Raw genomic sequence first — 20,713 nt, forward strand, 5'->3', positions numbered from 1 at the left:
CGAAAACCTTGGTGGCGTCAAGTAATGCCACTTCAGCTGAGATACACGGTTCTAAATGCTGCATACTACAAAGATGGTGAGTAAATTATGAGAAGTAGAGTGGCCCAGGATAAACCCAGATCCGGGCTTATCATTTTAGATTAACAAGGGAAGAAGATAGTTGGCCAGAATCTTGGCAAATATCTTGTTATCTACGTTGTATGGTTTGAGGAGTGCCACTATGACCTCCTTGCAAAGGGATGGAGGTAGAGCACTGTTCGCTAAGGATTCCTCAAACATTGCCAGCATGTGGGATGTGAGGGTGGATGCGTACAGCTCAAAATCTTAAATGGTAGATGCAACCTTAGAGTTGACTATTGACGTATCATTGCTAATTTGCTTCTATAGGTTTTCTATTTCTTTTATAAAAAGTTTAATACGTCTAGGAGCTGTCCCAACGCTAAGGTCCATCCAGGTCTGCAAGCATTTATTTGCTGAGAAACTGAATCCCACCTTGAATTCTTCATCATTTGGGAAGATGATTGGAATACTTTTAATATGAAGGTCTATTGGAATGATATTTGCATTCAAACAGTCAGTGAGAATTTTACATGCAATTTAATTCTCACTAACTTCTTTTTTATTCTTTCCAAATGATCTAAATCCGTCTCACGTGGTTGATTAATGACGGGCCATCTCTGAAGAAATAAATTCCCAAAAAAGAATGTATATGTTTTTAAAAAGGTTATATCAAAGAAATCAGATGCATTCAATTAGGGGTTCATGAAAAATTCTCCACATACATTGACAACAGATATTCTAATTATTATCTATGAAGGTTTACTAGTTATCACTGCACGTAAACCCACTTCCCTGATTGTCACTTAAAGAGTCTGTCCTTCACATAGGAACTAGACCTCTAAAATTAAGTTTAGCAATAACTAAAGGGAAAGTTGGGATAAGAGTTGTTGTTTCAGTCTATATTTTAATGTATCCATGAGACCATCTTCAGGGCTGAAAAAGTGAGTGAAGATCCATGACCCCCTTTAAAATATTATTAGAGAAACAAGCAATCATAAAAATCTAAACTAATAAGAGCTGCATTAGGACATACACCCGAAATAAGATGATAGAAATCTGCAATGTGGGCTGTGCGGATAGGCTACCATCACCCATTACCTAAAACATAGCATTATCCAATTTGCATTTCTGAAGGTACCCTACAAAAACAATTAGTTAATACATTTGATAAAAAGTGATGAAGAAAACATCCATTTATCTAGTTACATGTGAATTCGATCAAAGAAAATATTACTGATTGGTGAGTAAATATATGACTTCTATATATTAATTCTCTTTGACTGAAGAAATCAATCTGTGAATAGCCTACAAGAAAGCTAAGTTTCCACATTGCATAATCATTGTGCTCAATTTGGAAACATCATTAAAGTTATATTTACACTAAATATGGTATATTTACTCTCCCATAAGTAATGGGGTTTGTATCAAGAAATGTCCTACGAGGAAATAAAGGCTAGAATCCTAACAATGTAAATCAAGTGCTTAATACCCATCCGATTCTATGGGATTAGTGAGGCATAACACAGTTTAAATGAGTCACCGTAAAGTTCAAGAATTGCCTACATGTCATGGACCATATTATTTAAATCGACCTTGTAGAATAAGATAAGCTAAAAAAACTCCTCCAACTATGTTCCAAAATTCCAAAACCATAATTTATGAAACAAGAGGAACAAGATGCACATTAGATGTGTATTCTACGTTTTTAACTCTTTAAGTACGATTAGGACTTCACGTAGACCAGTCTTTTGTAAGGAGATAAAAATCTAAGGTCACTCGGTTCCCGATGGCTAAAAGTATAAGTGTAAAGTGCCATCCGTGGTTATTTAGTCATGCTGGAAGGATACAAAGTAAAAGTCTCAGGCCAACTTCAGTGGAGCATGGGTCGGATACGATACATTTTTTGGGCCCGGTTAAATTTTTACCTTCTAACATTTTTGGAGCTTTTCTCTTAACTTGGAGCGCTTGGGTCCTCGGATCCAGTTGGATTTTAACGATGCTGGCCTGCTGTAGCATAATACCTTGGTTAGTCCTATAGGTCATTGTCTTAGTTGTCAATGGCAAGGAGGTACAGAGCTTTCACCTGGCCAAACTTGCATGGTCGCAGTTTGACATCATGGAGTTTTTTCACAAAAGTTGGCAAAATGTTTCCAATCTTTCAGATCTTCTTCTGAAAGCTTCCTTGAGGGTCATATAGCGCCCACAGCACCAGTTAAAGGTTCAGAAGCTCTGCTTTGCCTCTTGGGGTCTTGGACTCCAACTCCCACAAAGCGCCTGGCCAATCCAAGTAAACCCCATTTGAAGCTGGTCAGGTAGAGTTGTTGAAGTTGATGTTGCCGGTGGCTACTTCCAGAACTTTTCTACTTGTTGCTGTTGCAGAGAGTCCACTCCTTAAAAGGCAAAGTCCTTCTGTTGTAAAGCCTTTAGAGTGCAGTATGTGCAGCCCTTGTGAGTGCAGTCCTCTCTGGTGCAGTCCAGGGGTCCAGCAGGGCAGTCCTTCTTTTCCAGATGTTTTCATACAACAATCTGAGATGGTCTTTCAGCTCTCCCATATTTATTCCTCATTCTGGGCTGGCAAAGGAGGGAATACCCCGTGCAATGGGGTTTAGGTTGCCACCCTCAGCCATGACTACTTCCTGGGAAGTGTGGCATATTTTTGCCCCAAAATGCACAGCTCAGCAAAAATCAAAATGGAGACAATCTCTCCTTGGTGTTCAGGTCTGGCAAACCTAACCCACAGGTGTTGTTAACTTTTCCATACACTTCCCTTCCAGTCCCTCTACTAATCTAATTAGATGGGCTCCCATCTGGCTGGGGATCAAGAAATTGAGGACTGGCCTGTGACATCTAGGCTTCTCCTGTTGAAGAGCAGTTTATCTCTCCAGCCCCCTTTCAGTCCCTGGCTTATTTAGGAACCAAATCTCCTCCCACCAAAAGGCTATATTGTTTCAGCCCCAGGTCTCTTTACATCTAATCAGGGTAGAGCTTGTCTCAGGCTGTCAAAGGCTTGTGGTACTTTAAATTTTGGGACCACGTAGGAGGCATGGCCGTACCCTGCCTATTCCGGTATCAGCGAACCGCGAATGGCCAATGCGTTATGTACAAGTGTTTTGCATAACGTTTCATCGATAAATTCACTTTGTATACGATATTACACATTGACTTCGTGGGTTCCATTTTAGAGCAGTAGCCATCTTATGGTTACCCTCACATAGGCTGCACATTAAGGACATGCACAGGCCTTCAGAACACATGTACCTTCTATTGACTTCTCTGTGACCTGTGCGAACTGGCTCCACTGCCCGAGGTCAGTCCGGTCTCACGAGCTCCCCTTCCTATGGCCACCTGTGATTAGCATCAGGGTTTGACACACCATAAAGCCTTTCATCCCACACAAGCCCCCGACTAATCTCTTTCACACCTGACTCTGCTTCCTGCTTTATCGCCTGTTTTACGAGGAGGAGGTGCCCGTGTTTATTGGGGTCTGCTGATATCTGATGAGGGATCTGAGCCTCGCTGGGTAAATAATTGTGGGCTGGCTGAACTGAAATGTGGGATGGTCATCATGACTCTGCCTTTTCGTTTGCAATGAATACATATGAATGACCATATCGTAAAACGAGGAATGTGTGCCTGCAGCATGATATTTTGTATATAAGGAGAAGACTGGTTTTGTAAGTTTGAGCAGTCTCCTGAGAACATACCCGTGTGTACTTCTAGGATTGCTGTTACTGGCTGCAGTCAATAATAAAACGATCTTTGACGCCACCACAAGACTCTGTGTTTCTGTGGTCCAAGACAGGAAGAACTCGAAGTCATAGGGTGCTACCCCTGGCACCGCTGGGGTCCTAAATAACCCAGTACTTCAGTTGGCGCCCAACTCAGGGCAATTTCAGCGGTACTGGTCCAAGCCAGAGGTTTGTGAGGAGCTTCGTGTGGAAATTTTGGAGGAAGGCCGCCACTTCATCGACCCCTGCATGTTGACATGGTCCGAAAGTCTTTGCTGCGAGGTTCCCCGCTTGCTGACGGCTACGAAGGACTGCTGCCCTGACTATCGCCCTGTTTTGGACCCTTGATAATTTGGTAGAGCGAAACGATTAACCGAGTCTTCTGGTAACGTCATCGATACCTCAGTTAAGTATAAGTGGAGCGTCTCCTAATTCTTAGTCTGGTTTTTAGTTTTGGTATCCCTTCGGGATCGCTTTGATTTGGAGCTTGCAAGCGCCAAAGCCGAAGGACTCGTGTATACACGAGACTATCGCGTTTTGATAATCCTTTGAAGTTTGAAACTAGACTAGTGAGCAAAGATGCCTGGTCCTAGTATATTTGGAAACTTGTTTTGTTTGGGTTGTAAAAGGGATTCCCAATTAGAGGATTCGTGTCCGGTTCCTCCAATTGGAACTCCAACTTATGAGCTTTATGTAAAACATGGCGTGGGCCCCATTGCATATAATGAAGTATAGATCCGATACACCAGGAAGGACGGTGTTTTAAAATGGCCCCAAAATGGTAGTTTCGACACAGATATCTTAGACAATTTGGAACTTAAATTATTTAAAAAGAAAGCCCGGCCGGCGATGTTTGATTCTTTCCGCCTATGGCGAAAGGAAGCCTAACAGAAAGAAATTAAATTAGCAAAAAGAAATAAGAGAGAAAAAGGTATGTCAATAATGCAAGCAGCTGTACAATTTAAAGATAATGAGGAGGAACAAATGAATGAGCAGTTACATAGACAGCGTAAACTAGGGATCGATAAATGTTACCCAGTTTTGCCGCACCTTCAACAGGATGTGTTAAAAGAGAAGGAGAAAGATCCCCTAATGTCACATTTGCTGAGTTCGCCACCTCCGTATGCGCAGAGTGCTACAGCACCTCCGCAACCCTTGAATGCACAGCCTCCAGTTAATGTGCCGCAAGCTTTCCTGCAGCCGCCAGCTCCTCCTCAGCCGGCACCTGCTCTTGTGGTGCAGCCCCCTCAAGGGCCGCTGACTTTGCTGCCTGCATCCCCTTTGCCTTCTGCGACTTTGCCTGCCCCATCAACTGCCTCCCTTGGCGCTCTTCCCGATACTGTCCTTGCATCTGCATCTACACCTACTGTGTTTCCCTCTGTTTTCTCCCCTGTTCTTATGTCAGATTCTCCTTCTGCACGACAACGCATAACTAATGCGGTTACTAGTTTTGTGTCGCCTCTCCTTGGGTTATCTAGTGTGATCCCTGGCTCACAACGAAAGCAGTTGCGTAGCCAGCTGCCTGGTTCTGAAGAGAGAGAAGTATTAGACCGCATGGCACATAGATGGATTGTTTACCCTTCGAGATATGATGTGGAATCTGTTCTAAGTGTTTTTCATCAATGGGAAGCATCAAAGCAGAGATACGTTTTTGAACAGATGTGTGCTTTCCTTTGTCAGGAATTAGAGGATAATGGCTTAGAAGCAATTCCACAGGAGTTGTGTCGTTTATGGTTTGAATTCGAAAAAGGCACGATTGTGGGTTCTGATGTCGAAAAAGCAGTTGTGGCGTTGTTGTCTTTTAGGATTGAGGATCCTTCCCAGCAACTGTTTGAGCATGACCCCTATGGTAAAAAAAGTGCGACAATACCCTATGAGAGAAGTCCCTCCGGTATGGAAAGAAGCCGTTGCGGCTGATCCCAATAACGGTATTCTTGCTGCTCCAGCTCATTTCCAGCGTGTTTGGGTGCATGTCCCTTGGAAACGATCTGAAGTAATAGCGGTTAAACAGACATTGCCTGATCCCCGTAAAAACCCTGCAGGATATTATAAGGAGTTATCACAGATGGCAGAATCATGTATCATGAATCTAGCTGACATATTGTTTGGAAATGTTGTTCCACAGCCTTTGTGGGGATTGATTCATAATGCAGATCATGCTGCAGAGTTAGGTGACACATGGGCTAATATTATTATTGCAAATATTGGACAGGATGGTGGTGCCAAGCCTGAGCCTTTGGTAGCAGAACTCCCTGCTAGAATCATTGCTTACATGAAGAATTTAATGCCCGCGATGCGTGTGAATTGGGATAAATTGTCTGCGTCTAAGCAGAAGAAAGATGAGACAGTGTCTGATTTCTTCACCAGGTTTGAGGAAACGTTTATCGACCACAGTGGTCAAGATATGAGTACAGAAGGTGGTCAATGATTATTTGTTGATAAATTCGTGCATAATTTGCTTCCCGAGTTGTGTAAGAAATTAAAAGATTCAGAGAGTTCTTGGGCTGTTTCCTCATCAGCGCAAATACTGGCTACTGCACAGTATTACGAAAATAGGGAAAAAGATGAAAAAGATAAAGCAGACAAGAAAACGAAAGAATTAAAAACGAAGGTTCTTTTACAGCAGGCTTACCCGCCACGTGGTGGCCAGAGTAATCATCAGCAACAGCCACAGTTTCAGAGAAACGTGCAAAGGTACGAGTATTCTCAACCGCGCGTTCCTGTAGGCCCTAATCAATGTTCATATTGCAAGGAAGAGGGCCATTTCAAGTATAGTTGTCCTATTTCACTACAGCGCGCTAATGGCGCTTTTAGCACCAGAGGTAGAGGTGGTCAACAAGCTCCTAGAGGTAGGGGACGCGGGAATGTTCCCCAGAACGCGCGTCCTCTTCCATCTCAAAATACAATTAATAGTTTTGATCAGCAAGCCAATGCAACTGGTAGGACAGCTCAGTACTATAACAATGACTATTATACAGAAGATGAAAATGTAGAAAGTAATGATTACTAGGATAGCCGTAGACAAAGAGAGGGAGTTGTTTCAGTGCCAGTGGATCAGAGTGGACCGTATGTCAAGGTGACTTCAGCGGGTGTGTCAGAACCTTTTCTGTTGGATACTGGTGCTGCAAAAAGTTCAATTGTGCATTCAAAACTCCCTGGCGCACCTTTGTCTGGCGACATGAATGTTTCAGTAGGTTTTTCTGGCGCCCCGGTTAGGAACCCGATCTCTAGTCCTATGCCCCTTTCTGTTGGACCTTGTGAACTGAAAGCACCCCTTATCCTAACGACAGGTTGTGGTGAAAACCTGTTAGGATTAGATTTGTTAAAGAGATTACATGCAACATTATATTGTTCCCCCCCGGGAGTACAACTTACACTTGGTAGGGAAGTGATTTCTCCAATGTATCTGTCAAGGAATAAACTGCCAGCTGAATTGTTGTCTCTTCCGGATGCTCTTTGGGCTTCTGGTCTTAATGATGTGGGCCTTTTGGAAATACCGCCATACGTGGTAACTTTGAAAGCCAATGTTAAATTGCCACGCATTCCCCAGTACAAGATCTCTAATGAAGGTGAAAAAGCGTTGCTAGCGATTATCTATGATCTGATTGAAAAGGATGTAATTGAAGAGACAAGAGGTAACGTTTGCAATAGCCCTGTTTTGCCTGTTTTAAAACGTACTGACCTTTCACAGCCACCTCTTTACAGATTTGTGATCGATCTTAGAGAGGTAAATAAGATTGTTGTGCCACAGTTTCCAGTTGTCCCTGATATAACTGCTTTGTTAACTATGATTCCAGCTTCCGCTGCTTGGTTCTTAGTGATTGATTTAAAGAATGCTTTCTTTAGCATCCCGATTGCAGAGGGCCATTTTTGGTTTTAGCCTAGGAGGTCGTAGCTTCCGTTTTAAACGCGCTCCTCAAGGCTACTGTGAAAGCCCATCAATATACAGCCAAGCTTTAAAAGCACAGCTTGATGCAATTGTTTTACCTAGTGGTGCCACCCTTATCCAGTATGTTGACGATTTACTAATCGCCGCGGATACTGAGGAGATTTGTAAAGAAGCTACGGTGTCATTGTTGCGTCATTTGTCTGCCTTCCATCACAAAGTGTCTCTCTCAAAACTGCAATATTGTCGACAAGAAGTGACCTACTTAGGTCATCTCTTTTCGAAGGAGGGAAGGAAACTGACCCCAGAAAGAATTCAGGCCATTGCAAAATTGAGCGTGCCAAGAACACAGAGAGAAGTCCCTGCTTTCTTGGGTATTACTTCCTACTGTAGGCAGTGGATCCCGAGTTTTTCTTTGCTGGCAAAACCTTTAATAGCATTGACATGTAAAGATACACCGAATCTCGTCCCATGCTCTGAAGAGTGTCAGAAAAGTTTTTCTGAATTGCGTGAGGCATTATGTTCAGCTCCTGTGTTGGGCACTCCCGACTACAGCAAGTCTTTTACATTGTATGTTCACGGGAAAGAAGGTTGTGCATTGTCAGTGTTGACACAGTCTTTTGGAGACAAACAGCGCCCATGTGCGTATTTTTCATCGACCTTGGATCCGGTAGCTAAGGCCTTGCCAAGTTGTTTGAGAGCCACAGCGGCAGCAGCTGTCTCTATTCGACAGTCTGCTGGGTTAGTAATGAATAACACGTTAATTGTGATGGTTCCGCACGCAGTGGACACGTTGTTGAACAGGACCAAGACACAGCACTTAACTAGTGCTCGATTGTCAGGTTATGAGTTGACACTATTAGCGAGTCATGTACACATAAAAAGATGCAACACATTGAATCCAGCTACTTTATTGCCGATTGCAGCAGACACAGATGAGATTGAACAGCATGTTTGTCTGTTCAGAACAGAAGAGGAAACAAAAGGGAGAGTGGATCTTAAAGATACTGCCTTGACTGAGTGTGATGGTACCTTATGGGTGGATGGTTCATGCTTCAAGCTTCCGAAGGGTGATACGACTGCTGCATATGCTGTCACGACTTTGCACACGGTTGTTGAAACCGCACGTATACCACATAACTCGGCTCAAGCAGCAGAGCTAATTGCACTTACGAGAGCATGTGTGTTGTCGAAAGGTATGAGGGTGAACATATACACAGATAGTCAGTATGCTTTTGGCGTGGCCCATAGTTTTGGGCGCTTGTGGAAAGAAAGTGGATTCCTGACTTCGCATGGAACCAAAATTCAGAATGGTCAGTTGGTGAATGATCTCCTTGAGTCACTGACCTTGCCGCTACAAGTTGTGATTGTAAAATGCAGTGCACACAAGAAAGTTACAGATGATGTCGGTCGTGGTAATGCATTTGCTGATGAAGTTGCGAAAGAAACAGCAAAGAATGTAAATAATCGAATGTATGTTGCAGGCCCTGCAAGATGGGTTGGTGATGTTGGAATGTGTGAAGACACGTTAGAGAGCGTGAAGTCCCTTCAAGTTGAAGCCACAGAGAAAGAATTGAGCAAGTGGAGAGAAAGTACGGGTAAATTGGATGAAAAAGGTTGTTGGGTTGATTTGTCAGAACATCAGCGTTGGTTGTTACCCGATGCGTATGTGCTTGCAGTGGTGACAATGGCTCATGGAATGGCCCATATTAGTGTAAAAGGGATTTGAAAGTTGTTGGCTCCAGTATGGCAAAATGCTGGAATTCCCAAATGTGCAGAGAATGTGGTCAAGAATTGCATGGTGTGTCTGACATACAATCCTGGTAGGGGAACCCCAACTCCAGATGGTCATTTTGCGCCTCCAACGTATCTGTTCGAGGTTTTGCAGCTAGATTTCATCCACATGGAAAGGTGCAACAATTTAAAATATGTACCCGTTGTTGTCTGTGCCTTCTCAAAGTGGATAGAAGCATACCCCTTAAAAGACAATACTGCCTTGTCCACAGCTAAAGCCCTTGTCAAAGAGTTTCTCCCTAGGTTTGGAATGCCGAGAATGGTCTGGAGTGATAATGGGAGTGAATTTGTGGGTCGAGTGATGAAAGAAGTATGTGAGGGGCTAGGGATTCAGCAGAAATTTCACGCTGCAAATCACCCCCAATCAACTGGATTAGTAGAGTGCTATAACGGCACCTTAAAACTTAAATTAGCTAAGATTCAAGCAAGCTCTGGTCTTAAATGGCCTGACGCGCTGCCTTTAGCACTCCTGTCAACAAGAATGGCTGTGCACTCACGAGTGGGACTTAGTCCGTATGAAATAGTGTTTGGCCGCCCGGCCAATATATGGGGAGTGCCAAGGCCTACAGAATTCAGTGAAATCGAACATCCAATACTGCTTGATTATCTGCATGAATTGACGGCTAAATTGCGTGTTTTACACCAACAGGTGCACGATACTCTGCCTCAAGCCTCTGAAGCTCCAGGACACCCTATCAATCCTGGAACGTGGGTGCTGGTGAAGAATTTTCAACGGGCAAAGAATGATGAGCCCGTCGGACCGGCCCCCATCTCGTCCTTCTTTCTACAAGATCGGCTGTCTAAGTGAAAGGAAAGAAGAACTGGATCCACGGTGTCCACTGTAAAAGAGTCCCTTTGCCTTTGCCATATGACCGGTGGGTCCAGGAGGGGATCGCTGATTCTGAAACTGAGACCGTGCCTCGTTTTCTGCCTTTTAGCGATGCGCATGTGAAAGGAACAAGCTCTGAGCAAGAAAGTGACAATATTCTGCAAGAAGCTGTGCCACCGTCAATCCGATTGGATACTACAGAGCCTGAACTTTTGTTTCAAGATCAGAGAGTACCCGGACGAGAACGCTATAACTTGATGCCTAGAACTATGGACAAATAAAAATTATTTTTCTTTGATATTTTTGACAGTACAGCTCTCTCTCATCTGAGAAACGTTCTTATTTTTTGGTTTTTCTTTTTCGAACCACCATCCGGGTTCAGCTGTAGGGTCGCGGTGCCAAGACTTTGGGGTACAAGCCGGAGACGTTAGGTCAACGGTTCTGGTTAGTCTGGGGCGTTCCCTGGACTGACAGGTGTATTCCTAAGCAGAAGAAACTCACCCGCCGCGAACAGCACGATTAGAGGATGGAGTTTTTGAAGATGGAGAGACCCGCTGAGGGAATGAACTTTAAGAAAAAAATATGTAAAATAATAAAGAGCAAACGTTTTGTATTATTATGTCTGTTTGCACTAGTTAGTATGATGATGTTTACTGTGGGATATGTATTATTGTCCTCTCAAGTGCCATTTGCACCCACTGTACAGCCTATACCTCCTCCTACGGTCTCCTTACACTCTTTCCACCCTCTGCCTGAACACGAACAAGCTAGATGGTCTGAGTTCGTAAACAACTCGTTTATTCAACTCCTGCACCAGCACCAACTAGTTATGAATACAACCAATTGCTGGGTGTGTGGTTTAATGCCACATACCATTAATAAGGGTATCCCATATCTAGTGTTGCCGTTTAGCTATAATGGATCGTCATGGGCATTCCAGACTATGTTTCTTTTTGCATTAGATGCCTACTCCCCGCGACAACCGTGGTCCATCAGACCTAGCACAAACAATAAGGCCTTAATGAAAGGAGTTGCTGATATGAGCAGAGATATCGACGCATACTCATCTATTCCCAAGAATGAATTGAGAGCTTATGTAGGTTGGAACGCGACGGGGTATAGCATTAGTCTGGGCGAAAAGCAGCGCAAAATTTCATCCCCAATTTGGGTCGTACCCCACATAGGTCGGTTCTGTTTACAAGGTAATGGTCAGAATCCAAGAGCTCAACTGGGGAAAAGTGACTGTACTGAAACGTACACTTTTCCATCACAATTTTCCCCTGCGTTTTTGGATGCCAAGGGTACATATTTTGTCTGCAATGACCGAGCATATACATGGTTGCCCCCTGATTTCTCGGGCACATGTTATATTGCAAACCTGCTACCGCCAACATTTACTGCTGCCTCTGATTATCACAAGACCAGAGTTGTGAGAGGCGTGATTAGTCAGGAGGATACTGCCGGTCAGGAAGCGGGAGACTTCTTTATGGGTTTCCTGCCGTTTTGGGGACCGATGGTCAATAGTAGGAACCTGAGACAACTGACTTGTGTGGTTGAATCCACTGTTAATGTAACGGCTGGTGCCCTTGGTAATTTGACAGCTGAGCTCCAAGCGGATCGCCTCATGACTTTGCAGAACCGTATGGTTCTAGACGTCATACTTGCAGACCGTGGTGGGGTATGTAAGGTCATCCAATCTAGCTGTTGCATTTTCATACCAGATAACGCTCCAACAGTTTATCAAGCCATCTCCAAACTGCATAAAATATCTGAATCTATTCACATGGATAAAGGAGATTGGTCACTGATGGGGTGGTTCTGGGAACTGATATCTGCCTGAGGATGGAAGATTCTGATGGTCATTGGAATGATCTTAGCCATTCTTTTCCTGTTCTGTCTGTGTGTACAGTGTGCTCCTAATGTATGTGGCCTCTGTGCTACATCGTGTATAAGGAAACCTGTAACGAGGGACGAGCTAAGCAATAGGATGATGCTACAGCAACAACTCCATGACATTATGAATATAGACCTGGACTCGGATTAATATGAGTATAGTTATTGCCTATGTAAGGGCAAAAGGAGGGTCTGTGGTACTTTAAATTTTGGGACCACGTAGGAGGCATGGCCCTACCCTGCCTATTCCGGTATCAGCGGACCGCGAATGGCCAATGCAGTATGTACAAGTGTTTTGCATAACGTTTCATCGATAAATTCACTTTGTATACGATATTACACATTGACTTCGTGGGTTCCATTTTAGAGCGGTAGCCATCTTATGGTTGCCCTCACATAGGCTGCACATTAAGGACATGCACAGGCCTTCAGAACACATGTACCTTCTATTGACTTCTCTGTGACCTGTGCGAACTGGCTCCACTGCCCGAGGTCAGTCCGGTCTCACGAGCTCCCCTTCCTACGGCCACCTGTGATTAGCATCAGGGTTTGACACACCATAAAGCCTTTCATCCCACACAAGCCCCCGACTAATCTCTTTCACACCTGACTCTGCTTCCTGCTTTATCGCCTGTTTTACGAGGAGGAGGTGCCCGTGTTTATTGGGGTCTGCTGATATCTGATGAGGGATCTGAGCCTCGCTGGGCAAATAATTTTGGGCTGGCTGAACTGAAATGTGGGATGGTCATCATGACTCTGCCTTTCCGTTTGAATACATATGAATGACCATATCGTAAAATGAGGAATCTGTGCCTGAAGCATGATATTTTGTATATAAGGAGAAGACTGGTTTTGTAAGTTTGAGCAGTCTCCTGAGAACATACCCGTGTGTACTTCTAGGATTGCTGTTACTGGCTGCAGTCAATAATAAAACGATCTTTGACGCCACCACAAGACTCTGTGTTTCTGTGGTCCAAGACAGGAAGAACTCGAAGTCATAGGGTGCTACCCCTGGCACCGCTGGGGTCCTAAATAACCCAGTACTTCAGGCTGACAAATCAAAAGCGGCTGCTACAGGGCTGCTTTAAGTAAATTAAGGAAAGTAACTTCTACAACTCTTTCCTGCAATAGTTATAATAAATCTGACCTGCACAAGTTGTTGGATTTTTTGTAAATATTATTTTGATACTTTGAATTATGTTGCTAGCTCGCCCCTGTCAAAAGGTGGACTTTATCAATAATGAATAATTGGGCCTCCCCATGTTAGCCTATAGAGCTAGCAGCACTGCAGTGGGAAAAATTACGTTGTCTGCTTTTTCCTCACCTGGTCATATAACACATATTTTACAAGGCCTCTGCTTTTTATAACAAGGCACCCTACCCTTGGAGCACCTAGGGCAGACCTTAATAATGGCGTATATGCAATAGAAATGTAGTTTTAGGCTTTGGAAGAATCTTTACTTCAAAAACCAAATTTGTACACAGTTTTATTTTAAACCCAGCCTGCAAGCCAAAGCTGGTTTAAAAATAATACCAGACACCACAGCAGTGCACATCTAAGTGCATTGATTCCACTGGTTTGTTAAAACCTGCATGCCCTACCATATACTAGGGTCTTACAGGTAGTTTTTCTGAACCAACTGTAATTACAGCAAATACCATAACATTTTAAAACAGAGCATTGGCCCTGGGCATTGTTAGTAAAGCCCAGCGCACATTCAGAGGCAATAACCACCAGTATTAGTCAGAAAATGAGGGTAATCAGGGGAATAAATATGACTTTCCTACAGAAGCCTTATTATATGGGAACACTGCTGACTATAACCAATCGTCTAATCCTGGCCTGCCTTCATGAGGTGGCAGCACAAATACTGTTCCATACACCAATTCACCATTTCAGTCTGCCCATTGGTCTGTGGGTGGTGACTCGACCAAAGCCGAACATCCATATCCAGATCACAATGAGATTGCCTAAATTTAGAAACAAACTGTGGTCCTTGGTCTGAGATAATAACTGAAGAAAGACTGTGCAAACATACAACAGTTTGTAAAAAGAATTGGCTAATGTTTGTGATGAGGGCAAGGCCATGAGGGGAATGAAATGTTCCATCTTGGTAAAATCGTCTAGCGCAACCAAAATTGTGGTGAACCTCTCCTGAGATCTGGGTAACTTTACTACAAAATCTACCAACACTGTGTGCTATGGAGATGTTGGTAGTGGTAACAACATTCCGTCAGTAGCTTGATGTAAAACTTTTCCCCGGGCACATATCATACAGTTGGATATAAATCTCTTTGCATCTTTGGAAAAGAATAGCAACCAAAAGCATTGTGTCACAGATTTATATTTTTCATTTTCCCTAGCTGCCCTATGAGAGAACTTGTGTAACACCATTCCGGTGCCTTCCCTTGTAATGCTTGTGTTGGAAGATGTAGTCCCTGTTTCACATGTGCTGATCCTTGTCTATATTCCTTTGTACATTGCTGTAGTGCTTGTTGTGCTTCTATGTTTGCTTGTCCCTAATGTACCTTATGTAAGAAATTGTCATAACCAGGCGGAGATAGGCACACGGGGCATAGAAAGCAGCATGTGTGAATGACTAGAGAAAGACTACGTGTCCAAGGGGCCCTAGAGACATAAACAGGACATTCCCCTCGGGTACATAAGCTCCGCCCACGCTACAACCGGGGCTTGTCACCTGAGTACGTACCTACCTGTAATGGTTGCTGGAGTGCTCATACTGCTGCCAAGCCGTCTTTGAAGTCTTGGATGTCATCCTAATATATTGTCCTTTGTACATCCTGCACCCTCCTCTCTCCCGTCCATACAAGAACACCCTGCACATCTCAAAACCGTCCTAGACACCGCCAAGGCCCATTTATCAGACGCACAAATCAAGAACAAAAAACAAGCAGACACAAAGAGAACACCTGAGCCTGTATATGCCGTAGGCGACAAAATATGGCTTAGCACCAGATATCTTAAGCTTAAAGGTAACACCGGATTACAGCCCAAGTTTATTGGACCCTATTCCATAGAAAAGGTCATAAATCCCATAGCCATAAAACTCACCTTCCCTCCTCTTGGAAAATCCATCCTGTTTTCCACGTCTCTCTCCTGAAACCATGTCTCCAGGGAACACGTCTACCAGTTAGACCCCTAGCAAATGACATAGCTGGGGAGGAAGAGTATGAGTTACAGGGAATACTGGATTCCAAATATGTTAGGGGGCGAGTGCATTACCTTATTGAGTGGAAGGGATATGGCCCCGAGGAACGATCATGGGAACCCAAGACCAATTTACACTGCCCGATCTCTTAAGGAAATTTCACTCCCGATTCCCCACCAAGCCTGGAGGACCACCGAGACGGCGGGCATTGCGAAGGGGTTCTGTCATAACCAGGCAGAGATAGACACATGGGGCATAGAAAGCAGCATGTGTGACTAGAGAAAGACTACGTGTCCCAGGTGCCCTAGAGACATAAACAGGACATTCCCCTCAGGTACATAAGCTCCGCCCTCACTACAACCGAGGCTTGTCACCTGAGTACGTACCTGCCTGTAATGGTATCCGGAGTGCTCCTACTGCCGCTAAGCCTTCTTTGAAGTCCCTGGGAATAACTCTTGCTGCCCTGCCTGGTTCAAGTTCCCCCGCTGCAGGGTTACTGGAGCAGCGACCCTCGCGGGAAAAGCCCCGCTGGGATAGGTGGCCGTGTTCGCTGCCTGCTGAGCAGAACGATGCGGCAGCGCCCGTCCTTCTAGGTCAGCGCTCAACGCGAAAGAGCGCGCCTTTGCCACGCCGAGCAGAATCCTCGGCACCTTAACTGGAGGTCGTTGTGGTGGCGGCATTAACCGCTCTGGGGTATTCAATAAATGACCCGCTTGCTGAAAGAAACCTCCATTACCTGTGGATCTATTTCTGGGTTCTACACAAACTTTTACACCACTAGCACGCTACTTCTCGCCTCCCTGAAAGGAAGGGAAGAGCGAGTCATGACGCTTGAAAACATTTGTTAAAGGAACGCCTGCTCCTTCGCCCCAACCTGAGTGAAAGGTTGTGGCAAGACGGAGCACTTACCCGTATGGATTAAGGATTACCCGTTCCAGTGAAACACAGAGGCTTGTCTGGCCACGAGCTCCCTGAAGTCAACGGGAGGCGTCCAATCAGATAAGTGCCTCTGCTGAAGAACCAGAACCTTTTGGACCTGGCGGCGCAAGGTACGCCCTCCGTCTTCTGGGTTCACCTGCTTCGTTACACAGAGACACGGGACACTCTGTCGGCGTTAGAAGATTGGATTTATTTAGCTGCAGCTAGTACAGTTATCCTAGAAGTACACAAAGTAGGTTCTCAGGAGACTGCCACTTCACTCTGTGGCGCATCAGATTAAATACTATACAATACAGAATTATTAACAGAACACACGCCGCAAGCAAAGAAGAAAAGAGCCAATAGGGTAAGTGGAAAACAAAGCAGAACCAGTAAGAAAGGTTCGAAAACAAAAAGATCAGATGACTCGAAGAGTCCTCTCCTCCAACTATGTTGGTCATCCCACCCCCGAACTGATTCATTAACAGAATACAACTGACTTATAGGTGGTGAGATACGTTTGTATGTATTGGAGGACGGGCATGACACACGAGAATGCTAGCAGGAGACAGTGAAGGCCAGTCGATAAGATATATTCAGGAAAGAATGGTGTGGGCCTACAGATGGTTAAAACAGGGATTAGGAAAGCCAGACACGGATTAGTGTACTCGGCTAGTCCAAACACCAGCCTCGCAAACAAGGCCGAGGGTGTATTTTGACACCAAGCTACGGGAAAGGCAGAATAGACTTTGTTCGCCGTGCTGCCTGAGTGATGGCAACACAAAATGGCGGCGGGTTACAAAATGGCAGGTCGATTCGATCGTGATCGAACATCGAAGTTCCTCAGACCCTCCTTTTGCCAGAACTCAGGCAAGATAGACTCACGTTCATCTGAGTCCACATCAATAGCCATGAGATCATCAAGCTGTTGTTGTAACATCATCCTTATGTTTTCCGTTACTTGAGGTTTGGGTCTTGAAATGCACATAGTGGCACAAAGATCACAGATAAGGGGACCACAGTGCATACAAAGGCAACAGGAAAATATGATTGTCAAGATTATTCCAAGGAATGTCAATACTTTCCAACCCAATTTGGACAGTAGTCCCCAAAACCATTCCGTTAAGGACCAATCTCCTTCGTCCTGATGAATAGACTCGGAGATCTTATGCAACTTGGAAATCGCTTGGTATACTGTCGGAGCGTCATTAGGAATGAAAATACAACAGCTTGACCCGATCAATTTACACACTCCACCACGATCGGCAAGAATAAAGTCTGAGGCAACTCGATTTTGTAGGGTCATAAGACGATCCGCCTGTAGTTCCACCGTGATATTACTCAAGGCTCCTACAGTGATGTCTATCGTAGTCTCTACAACACGGACCAGTTGCCTTATATTTTTGCTGTTGGCCATTGGACCCCAGAAAGGAAGAAGACCTTTAAGGAAATCTCCTCCTTCTTGTCCCGTGGTGTCTTTGGAGTCAATAATTCCTCGGCTGAGACGGGTTCGCTGATAATTGGCAGAAGCAGTGTAAGTAGGAGGAAGAAGGAAAGCTATGTAGCAGGTACCAGAGAAACCCGTTGGCAACAAGGTATAAGCTCTATCATGACAAATGAAATAGGTGCCTTGAGACGGTACTAGAGGAGGTGAGTTCAGAGAGGAATAAATGTAGGTGTAGGAGCAGTTACTCTTTGGTGCAGTGTCAGAAGAACGATCGTTTATTTTTAAACAGAAGTTACCTTGGTGCGGTATAGTCCAGATTGGTGACGATTTCTCCTTTTCCATTTTATTACTAAGACTCGACATATATTGGGTGACGTTCCAATTGGTGTAGGCTTTTCTTTCATCAATAGAAATCTTGCTATTCTCCATAATTTTAGCCATAACTACCATTCCCTTAATCAAAGAACTATGACTAAAATCGGGATAATTAATTTGTGAAGCAACAGACCGTCTGAATTTACTTTGATATGCATTTGAGAAAATAACAAAGAATGCCCAAGCGGAACCCTCATAGGAGAAAGGGAGAACTAAATATGGTATTCCTTTCTCAGTAGTATGCGGCATAAGACCACATACCCAACAATCAGTTGTGTTGACCACTAATAGATGCTGGTGCAATAGCTGGACAAAGGAATTGTTGTAATACTCGGTTCTTCTGACAAATTCATGTGAAGGAAAAGTATGAAAAAGGTGTGGAGAGATAGTAGAAGAAGGCAAAGAGGAGGAAGGGGAGGTGTTTTTTGGCTGCAAAACATAAACTATCCAACCAATAATCGCCAAAACAATACATAATGATATCAAAATACATAGGGTTATACTGTAACGACTGTACATTATTTTACAAGATGCTTCTCTCTTCAATACTTGGTGTAGTTTCCATTTTCACTAGTGGATGCTCACGGCAATCTTCCTCAATCACTAAAGTCACAATGCTCAACCGTCCTATGACACTGAAAGATCCTGCAGACCTATTGTCACTACTCAGGTCGTGACCTAGACTCCTACCGTGACCCTGCAACCTAAACAGAACACTACACAAGGGAGAAGAAAGTCTCAAATGTTATTTTGTCTGGGCCTAAGATTGTAGTGCTCCTTCCCAGGAACACTCTGATCCTGAAACAATGTTCTTGGTTCAGTCATATTTAAGCGACGAGGCAATGGAATCACTTCCTGTAAAATGTCGTCGTCCTCTTTCTCAGACAATGTCCCATTCAGGTGTGCATCGCTAAAGGGTATGAATCGTGGAACTGTTTCGCCTTCACAGTCACCAACCAATCTACGAACCCACTGATCAAAAGGCAAGGGCAAAGGTACTTTCTTGCAGTGCACACCGTGAATCCAATTTTTCTTTCCTTCAACTTTAACTGCTGTCCTTGTCGTGAGAAGGACCATTCGGGGCTTCCGCCATCTGGGCTTCAAATTCTTCTTCCTCTGAAAACTGCGGATGCAGACCCAGTCACCTGGACGGATGGAGTGACCTGGATCTGTGGAAGCCTCTGGTAAAGCACTCTGAACCTGTCGATGAAGGACATGCAATTTAGTTGTAAGGTCATGCAAATAGTCAATCAACATTGGGTAGGGCAAATCTGAGAACTTTTTAGGATGAGGTATTCCCCATACGTTGGTTGGATGGCCAAACACCACGTCGTAAGGGCTAAGTCCCAGACGAGAGTGTACTGCAGTTCTGGTGGATAGCAAAGCTAACGGCAAAGCATCAGGCCAATTAAGTCCCGTACTTGCTTGAATCTTCGCTAACTTTAACTTCAAGGTCCCATTGTAACATTCTACTAAACCTGCTGATTGGGGATGATTCGCCGCATGGAACTTTTGCTTGCTTCCAAGACCTGCACAAACTTTCTGCATGACTTGGCCAACAAATTCGCTCCCATTGTCACTCCAGACAATGCGTGGCAATCCAAATCTGGGAAAGAATTCTTTTAGAAGGATTTTGGCTGTGGACAAAGCTGTGTTGCCTTTCAAAGGGTATGCTTCTATCCATCTCGAAAAGGCACATACTACCACCAGAACATATTTGAGGTTGTTGCATCGATCCATGTGAAAGTAATCGATTTGCAACACTTCAAATGGGTATGTCGGAGGAGCAAAGTGACCTGCTGGAGTGGGGGTTCCCTTTCCTGGATTATACATCAGACAAACAATACAATGCTTTACTACGTTGTCTGCACATTTCGGGATATTCTCATTTTGCCAAACTGGAGCTAGAAGTTTACAAATGCCTTTTGCACTAAGGTGAGCTGGACCATGAGCCATAGTAACCACTGGGAGTACATAAGCATCTGGTAACAACCAACGTTGATGTTCGGATAATTCTACCCAACAACCCATCTCATCTAACATTCCCGTACTTTCTCTCCACTTGCTCAGCTCTCTTTCTGTAGCCTCTTTCTGAATCGTTTTCACGCTTTCCACTGTATTCTCACACATTCCTCTCTCTCTGACCCAATTCGCAGGACCTGCCATATACATTCGACTCATTGAATCTTTCGCTGTTTTCTTTGCTGTTTCATCAGCAAATGCATTTCCCTGTCCAATATCATCCATAATCTTCTTGTGAGCACTACACTTCACTATCGCTATTTAGACAGGTAAAGTAAGTGACTTAAGGAGATCAGTCACTAACTGACCATGCTGTATCTTAGTGCCATGTGAAGTTAGGTAACCCCTCTCTTTCCAGAGATGCCCAAAATTGAACGCGACACCAAAGGCATACTGACTGTCAGTGTACACGTTCACTCTTTTCCCTTTTGATAGTACACAAGCTCTCGTCAGTGCTATCAACTCTGCTGCTTGCGCTGAGTTGTGTCTAACACGCGCAGTTTCCACAATCGTATGTAAGGTAGTTACAGCATAGGCTGAAACCGTATCCCCATTAGGCATCTTAAAACAAGAACCATCCACCCATAGAGT

The sequence above is a fragment of the Triturus cristatus genome, chromosome 5_2, assembly GCF_964204655.1.
Source record: "Triturus cristatus chromosome 5_2, aTriCri1.1, whole genome shotgun sequence".
In the NCBI taxonomy this organism is placed as follows: domain Eukaryota; kingdom Metazoa; phylum Chordata; class Amphibia; order Caudata; family Salamandridae; genus Triturus; species Triturus cristatus.